General features: G+C 45.0%; 1 long non-coding RNA gene across 29 annotated transcripts in view; it reads right to left on the bottom strand.

The window, feature by feature from the left end:
* Nucleotides 1-6,917, bottom strand: part of LOC100457480 (uncharacterized) — a 215,420-nt gene that overhangs the window by 88,644 nt on the left and 119,859 nt on the right. The gene's annotated exons all lie outside the window — the stretch shown is intronic.

Here is a 6,917-nt window from a genome sequence, read left to right as displayed (position 1 = left end):
ATTATAGCAATTTTTAATTTTTTCCATTATCTTCCAGATGTAAAAAAATTAATGAACATAAAACAAAACCACCAGGCTGTAATTCCTTATTTTCCGAGTTCTTTTCCTTGGAGGCAGCAGCAGCATCCTGGGCACCATGGCTGCCTTCAGCTGGTCCAGACGCAGTGGCTCTGACGTTCTCTGGCAGGCGGGAAACGCTGCCTGATGGCCAGCGGCTGCTCATCGCTGATGCACTGCTAAGAACTGGGCAGCCCAGACCAGCTAGACAGCTGAGGTTTTCCCGGGAAGCTGGACACACCTCCCCAGAGAAGAGCCTTCCTTAGCTGCAGACTGAGTCATGGACCTCGGGGCTCATCTGCTGCAACCATTATGAATCATACTAGGATTATCAAGGAACAATCTTCTCCAGGATCAGCCCTTTCCCTACCACTGTCAGATTCAGGGAATTTTAAGTGGTGGGAGGAGGAGGGAGGTAGCCGGTGTATTCCAGACAGCAACACTAACTGCCTGTCCTGAGGATGCAAGATTTTCTCATTTGTAAGGCTCTGCGTAACACACTCATCCTAGCACACAGGGCTTCAATGTCAGGATGCAGCCTGCTTCCCAGGAAGCTGGCTGGACACTAGGTCACAGACGAGCTGAAGCTCTCCCAAGAATACACCCCCTGTTTGACCCTGACATTCACTGCTATGGCCACCTGAAGCCGAGACTTTCCATCTGGAACATTTCGGTACCTACCTCTCTGGCATTTCTCCAGCACTCTTTTCCTCTGTGATTGTTTAGCCCAGTAAGCACACAGAATGGCATTACACATAGTGGTAAAGAAGCTGTTACATGTGGTGATGAAGACGTCATTACACGCAGCAATGAAGGGGGCTTCCAGAAGCCTAACAGAGGTGGCAGAGGCACAGAGGGGCAGCTGCCCACTTCCTGGGAAGAGCATCTACCAATTCCCAGCCTGTGTGTCTGGCACAGAGCAGCTAATCATGACATGATTGCTGATCTGTGGGTGACTTTTTGTGACCTTTTACAACATCTTTTTCTTTCCTTATCGTGTCATCATGCCATTTGAACAATTTGCATCCTGTCCCTTTTCCCCATAATGTAGTCATTTTTAACCCTCATTTTCACGTTTAAATGGCTGAAGAAAGAATTCTGTGCACGAGCTGGAGGGCCTTCAACCACTCCCCTCTCACAGGAGATTGAAGCTATTTTGGAGTTTTCATGGTTATAAACACACTGCAGCCAATATTTTTGTGCATATGCGCAACAGGATTCTGAAAATGTTCTCTGAAATAATCTACGTATTTATAGATTATTACAAACTTCCAGGGTGCAGGAGGGTAAGATGTGCTGGTATTCTATCTGATCCTGGTGAACACAGGAGCTGAATGTGACTTACAGCTGGGCCACATGTGGCATCACCCCTGACACAAGGAGTGAGAGCCCCAGAGACCTCATCTGACATGTGGCAGGCTGTGATGGCTGCCAATATAAATGAGGCTGTGTGTGTCCAGGTCCTATTAATTCATGTTAAAAAATTAAGGAGGGCTGGGCATGATGGCTATACCTATAATCCCAACACTTTGGGAGGCCAAGGCAGGAGGATAACTTGAGCCCAGGAGTTCGAGACCAGCCCTGGCAACATAGCAAGATCCCTGCCTCTAAAAAAAAAAAAAAAAAAATAGCGCTTGGTGGCATGCACTTATAGTCCCAGCTGCTTGGGAGGCTGAGGTGGGAGGATCACTTGAACCTAGGAGGTTGAGGCTGCAGTGAGCTCACTGCACTCCAGCCTGGGCTACAGAGCAAGACTCTGTCTCAGAAACAAAACAAAACGAAAAAATTAAGGAGGAGGCAGCTGGCCATGTAGTTGTATAGACCATACATTCTTAATGTCTCAGGAACTGGGCAGCAGAATTTTTGCTGTTGCAGGAATCTTCCCACCTGTTCTTCTGTGGTCACTTCTGCTCCATTCTCCATTGCCCTCTGGCACACTGAGAAAGCCCTTTGACATGGAGACATTCAGAGGCAAATTTTGGAAAATAGGACTCTGGGACCTCCATACAAGGGCAAGAGAATTTAATTCAGGTTAGAAATGTCTGGATTTGAGGTCCACTGGATTTGTACAGCTGACCATATGTCCCCCAACCTCTCTGAGTCTATGCATTTCCATCTATAAGCAGGTGGGGTGACGATGGCCAGATAATCTCCAAGAGCCCCTCTCTGATGTTCTACACCATCTTGGAATCTTTTTTTTTTCTTTTGAGACAGGGTCTTGCTGTGTTTCCCAGTTTTGTCTTGAACCCCTGGGCTCAAGCCATACTCTTAACTTGGCCTCCCAAAGTGCTGGGATTACAGGCATGAGCCACCATCTTGGAATCTAAGCTGCTGATCCAGGAATGGCAGGGAACTCATCCTCATCCAGACTGAGACATCAGACCCTCCAAACTTCAAGTTTCCACAGCACTGAAGCTCTGATTAGGAAAAGCCATGGTTTTCTGGCCAGGATAACCATGTCGTGTCACCTGGGTAGCTTATTCAATTGTGAGTGTTTAAAGAGCAGTACAGGCATGAGTCATCTTCGTCTCCCTCACAGTACCAGTTGTGTGGTGAGCATGTAGGAGAATTCGTGCTGTCTCCTTTGTAGTGAAAACAAAACCAAAGACAATCTATAAGATACCAGCAAGGGAGGAGTTAATGTAAATCATGATCCAGCTGTAAGCGTTAGCCATTACATTCATGGTGGAGATCTATCCTTAATAACACAGAGAGATGTCTACCACATATTTCCAAAGGGATACATTAATTTCAGGACACACGAATGGTCCTGTGAGGCCATGTGTACCTACAAACAATCCACAAATAAGTAAGGCCATAGTTGGTGACACATGTTATGCAAGGGTAGGTTCACAAACCCAACCTCACTTATTCTTAAGCAACACTAAGGTATTTATGGCAGAGAATGGTGACCATCCCCCTTCTTTTTTTTTTTTTTTTTTTTTGAGACAAGGTCTTGGTCTGTTGCCCAGGCTGGAGTGCAATGGTGTGATCTTGGTTGACCTCAATCTCCACCTCCCAGATTCTGGTGATCCTCCCATTCAGCCTCTTAAGTAGCTGAGACCACAGGCATGTGCCACCACACGTGGCTAATTTTTGTATTTTTTGTAGAGACAGGGTTTCACTCTGTTGCCCAGGCTGATCTCCAACTCCTGAGATGAAGCAGTCCTCCCACCTTGGCTTCCCAAAGACCATCCTCTTCTAAAGCTCGTCTAGAACTTATCCCTGGCAAGTGAAATGATTGCATCCTACTTCCAGGAAGACGTGTTTAAGAAGTGGTGTGCCTTCTCTCCTGTCCTTCATCTCCGCTGCCAGCTGGAGTGACTTCAAGGTCTCAGGGATGGCAGAACAACAACATGGAAGAGACCTGGGTCTCTAGATCACAGAATGAAGAAAAGCCAGCTAATGACCAGGAAAACCCTTCTCAAACTTTTTTTTTTTTTTTTTTTGAGACAAAGTCTTGCTCAGTCGCCAGGCTGGAGTGCAGTGGCGTGATCTTGGCTCACTGCAACCTCCGCCTCCCAGGTTCAAGCGATTCTCCTGCCTCAGCCTCCCGAATAGCTGAATCTACAGGCGCGTGTCACCATAGCCAGTTAATTTTTGTATTTTTAGTAGAGACAGGGTTTCACCATGTTGGCAGGATGGTCTCGATTTCTTGACCTCGTGATCTGCCTCCTTGGCCTCCCAAAGTGCTAGGGTTATAGACGTGAGCCACTGCGCCCAGCTTGAAACTATTATCTGACTTAGAAAGAGGTGTCTTTGAGCTACTAAAATACTGAGGTTTATTTGTTATGTCATCTAGAGTTACTCTAACTAAACAATCACTTCTCGGACAGGCACAGTGGCTCACACTTGAAATCCCAGCATTTTGGAAGGCCGAGACTTGCAGATCACATGAGGCCAGGAGTTTGAGACCAGCCTGGTCAACATAGTGAAAACCAGTCTCTACTAAAAATACAAAAATAAGCCTGATGTGTTGGTGCATGCCTGCAATCCCAGTTACTCAGAAGGCTGAGGCACGAGAATCACTTGAACCCAGATACCAGAGGTTGCAGTTAGCTGAGATCGCACCACTGTACTCCAGCCTGGGCAAGAGAGTGAAACCCTGTCTCAAAAATAAATAAATAAATAAATAAATAAATAAATAAATCTATTTCTCTTTTCTTTCTCTTAGGTGAGGAAACTGAGGTTCAGCATGGCAAATTAAACTTGACAAGGATACACAACTCACAAGGGTGGATTCCCACTAGTTTCTTGGACAGTTTCTAAAGTCCGTGATCTTTCCACAGCACCCAGCTGGTGGCATGCTAATTGCTTAAGTGCCCCTAGAGTCCAGATGAAGAAAGTTCAGGGCACAAGACTCTGAGAGTATAAAGCATTCCAGAAATAAGCCAGTTGCATTTGTCATTAGCTTTCCTGTCCACGTTCCCTTTTCTTAGTCAGGTTCAGTCCATCTAGAACTTCAATTTCAATGGAAACAGAGGAAACGAATGTGGTAGCAGACATCACTAAGCACTCTCAAAGCCTTCTTGTTACTTTGAAATGGTCTAAAAAGCCCATTCTTTCTACCCACTGGGTCCCCACCTTCCCTGCCAAGTCTGTGTTCTCTGTTCGGTTCATTATCAGCACCGCCCACGGCCAGACACGGCCAGGCAGCTTCACAGAAGCCAAAGAGCTTATCAGAAATAAGTACTTTATTTGACAGTGAGGCCAGATGTGCATAGAGAGGCATTTCAAGGCCTTCACTTCTCTTCTCATAATTAGTCAGCTTCTAGCAATGATGAGAGTCTGAAGATGTCGCAAAATAATGAATGACCTTCTCAAGCAGCTCCCATGAGGGAGCATTGTTTCAGCACCCATCACAGGATTCTAGAACGTCAGCATTGAGGGAGATCCTCAAAATACTGGCTAACCCCCCTTGTAGAGATGAGGATAAATTCCCAGAGAAAAGCTATGTCGTCTGTCTGGCCACTCTCTGTGTATCCACTGTGCACCTGCCATGTGTCAGGCAGTGACCTAAACCCTGGGAGGGAATAAATGCAAAAAAGACACATTCCCTCACCTTGATAAAACAGAGCTTCATGAGAGACACTGACCCATTTATCTCAGGCCTATACATGTTTATTGCAGGGCCCACTAACACTTGGGTCCCCACTGCTCACCAGAACAACAGCTATGACAGCAGCTACAATGGTCCACACCTATCCTCATATACGTGTCTATAGTTCCCAGAAATCTGTAAAGATTTCTGTAAAGGTCTTTTGTGACTCCAGGATTTAACACAGCATCTCAGGATGTGATGTTTAAGCTAAATTGAGTCAAATGAATTAATGAATGAATCACACTGGAATAAAATGAACAAAAAGTTATTTTTTTGAACAAAAATAACTTTTTGTTCATTTTGTTCCAGTGTGATTCATTCATTAATTCATTTGACAAAGCACATTTCCTAGCCCCAATGATTAGGACTTACTGTTGAGGGATAGAGAGGTAAGTAATCACAGTAAGTCCCAGGACACTATATGTGGAAGGGAAAGAAAGAATGCAGGTGACACAACTAACTCTGTCAGGAGAGTCTCCCCCACAGCAAGGTACGAATAAGACCATTTGTTCTAGTCTCTGTAGCATCCTAGCCTATTTCCACTTCCTCTTGTCATCATCTGTCCTCTTCAAAGTTCAAATGGCTCAAGAGGTAGAGATTGCGTCTCTCTTGTCCATTCGTCTGCATTCAGCAAGTGTTCAATAAACATTTGTGGAATGAATATATCAGGTTAGGGACACAGAAACACATTACAATTCCATAATAGAAATAGAAAGTGATGATATGCTTACACACAGGAAGAAGTGGCTAACTCTGCCGGGGGAAAAAAAAAAAAACTGGAACAATATCTTACATACATTTATACGCTCACACACATGCAGCTACTGCAATGATAACAACACCATTAAGCAAGACTTATTTGTGGAACCCTAACTATTCAACAGGCATAGTCCCAAGAGTTAATGCTCACCACAGACTTATAAGGAAACTAGTATTATTATCCCCATGTTACAGAGGAGATGGAAACAGAGGCACAGGGAAGTGGGGGGTGGCCTTTCTGAGGTCACAGAGCTAGTAAAAACAAGAGTTGCAGTATAAATCCACATGGCACCCCCCTAGACTATGACCTCAAATCAGGATGGCTTCAGGGAGGAAGGAATGAAATCATTTCTACAAAACCAAAAGCAATTGGCACAGAGCTAGCAGGCCCTGGGAACATAGCGGGCCCCTTCATGCCTCATTCCAATAACCCATGAACCTGAATGTGCAAACCTGCCCCACACCAACAAAAATTTGGTGATTCTCAACCATCTAAAGAGATTTTTTCAAACACCAAAGCCCAGATCCCTCTCCAGATCAATTAAATCTTAATCTCTGAAGTAAGGTGGGAGTGGGGTGGATATTAGTAGATTTTGCAAGCCCCTAGGTGACTATGGTATACAGCCAGGACTAGGAACTCCTAGAGTGACTTGTTTACAAGGTACAAAACAGGACTCTGGCAGGAGGAACAGCCAAGAAATTGCTGAGGATCAGCAAGAGTGCAAGAAAGAATGAGTTGACTGTTTGACTACTGGTTCACTAGATTAATTATTCATGTGACTTGAAACAGGGTCTCCATCAACTCTGCAAGAATTCCTTGCACACCCAACAGGGCCAACGTTGGCTCACATTCATTTGAAGAGGGTGCCCAACTGTCTGCAACCCTAATGCTCCACCCAAGAGGAGTTGAAGACCTTGCTAAACTCACTCAACTCTTGAAGCCTCCATTTTCTCATTTGCAAAATGAGAACAATAAAAGCTGGTTCAAAGGGCATTTGTG

Source organism: Pongo abelii, chromosome 7 (assembly GCF_028885655.2).
Source record: "Pongo abelii isolate AG06213 chromosome 7, NHGRI_mPonAbe1-v2.0_pri, whole genome shotgun sequence".
NCBI classification, from domain to species: domain Eukaryota; kingdom Metazoa; phylum Chordata; class Mammalia; order Primates; family Hominidae; genus Pongo; species Pongo abelii.
The sequence above is the reverse complement of the archived record's forward strand: the minus strand, read 5'-3'. Positions and strand labels throughout refer to the sequence as shown.